General features: G+C 42.3%; 1 non-coding gene across 1 annotated transcript; it reads right to left on the bottom strand.

Moving 5' to 3' along the window:
• Positions 1-513: 513 nt before the first annotated feature.
• LOC127485087 (U2 spliceosomal RNA) lies at positions 514-696 on the bottom strand. Its single transcript, XR_007912272.1, has one exon. It is a non-coding gene; the product is annotated as a U2 spliceosomal RNA (small nuclear RNA).
• Positions 697-1,687: the final 991 nt, after the last annotated feature.

Genomic DNA, 1,687 nt, shown 5'->3' with positions numbered 1-1,687 from the left:
CTATGCCACAGTGCTGGCCCTGAGATAACGTATTTTTAATTAACATTATAGTCAAGGATGTAATGCTCCACTAAATAAAGAGTTAAACAAATAAATAGTAAAAAGATCCTAGTTTAGCAGGAATGTAGGCAAAGGCTATAAATAATAATAATCAAATGGCCGGCGCCGTGGCTCAATAGGCTAATCCTCCACCTTGCGGCGCCGGCACACCGGGTTCTAGTCCCGGTTGGGGCGCCGGATTCTGTCCCGGTTGCCCCTCTTCCAGGCCAGCTCTCTGCTATGGCCAGGGAGTGCAGTGGAGGATGGCCCAGGTGCTTGGGCCCTGCACCCCATGGGAGACCAGGAAAAGCACCTGGCTCCTGGCTCCTGCCAGGATCAGCGCGGTGCGCCGGCTGCAGCGGCGGCCATTGGGGGGTGAACCAGCGGCAAAGGAAGACCTTTCTCTCTCTGTCTCTCTCTCTCACTGTCCACTCTGCCTGTCAAAAAAAAAAAAATAATAATAATAATCAAATGAAAAGATGCCCATTTCACTAATAGAGCTTTGTGAAGACCTCATATACATGAATTTTTAAAAATTGTCACAAAATAAACTTATTTTTAAATTCTATTTCTATTTTCAAGTCCCCTCACATTTTGGTTAATTCCTGTAGGATATTTGTACTACACTTGATCTTAGCCAAAAGGCCGAGAAGCGATCCTGTAGGATATTTGTAAAGAGTCTGAGATTATCTACAACCTCATATATGAATCTCAGGAACATGATCTGTTTTTAAAATAAGATCCACTTGTAAATGTTTTTTTCTAGTCTTTTTTTAACTTTTATTTAATAAATATAAATTTCCAAAGTACAGCTGATGGATTACAGTGGCTTCCCCCCCAAAACTTCCCTCCCACTGCAACCCTCCCAACTCCCACTCCCTCTCCCATTCCATTCACATCAAGATTCATTTTCAATTATCTTTATATACAGAAGATTGATTCAGTATATACTAAGTAAAGATTTCAACAGTTTGCACCCACACAGAAACACAAAGCATAAAGTACTGTTTGAGTACTAGTTATAGCATGAATTCACATTGTATAACACATTAAGGACAGAGATCCTACATGAGGAGTAAGTGCACAGTGACTCCTGTTGTTGACTTAACAATTGACACTCTTGTTTATGGCATCAGTAATCACCCTAGGCTCTTGTCATGAGCTGCCAAGGCTATGGAAGCCTTTTGAGTTCGCCAACTCTGATCTTATTTAGACAAGGTCATAGTCAAAGTGGAAGTTCTCTCCTCCCTTCAGAGAAAGGTACCTCCTTCTTTGATGGCCCGTTCTTTCCACTGGGATCTCACTCGCAGAGATCTTTCATTTAGGTCTTTTTTTTGCCAGAGTGTCTTGGCTTTCCATGCCTAAAGTACTCTCATGGGCTCTTCAGCCAGATCCAAATGCCTTAATGGCTGATTCTGAGGCCAGAGTGCTGTTTAGGACATCTGCCATTCTATGAGTCTGCTGTGTATCCCGCTTCCCATGTTGGATCGTTCTCTCCTTTTTAATTCAATCAGTTAGTATTTTCAGACACTAGTCTTGTTTATGTGATCCCTTTGACTCTTAATCCTATCAGCGTGATCAATTGTGAACTGAAACTGATCACTTGGACTAGTGAGATGGCATTGGTACATGCCACCTTGATGGGATT

This window comes from Oryctolagus cuniculus, chromosome X (genome assembly GCF_964237555.1).
Source record: "Oryctolagus cuniculus chromosome X, mOryCun1.1, whole genome shotgun sequence".
NCBI classification, from domain to species: Eukaryota; Metazoa; Chordata; class Mammalia; order Lagomorpha; family Leporidae; genus Oryctolagus; species Oryctolagus cuniculus.
The sequence above is the reverse complement of the archived record's forward strand: the minus strand, read 5'-3'. Positions and strand labels throughout refer to the sequence as shown.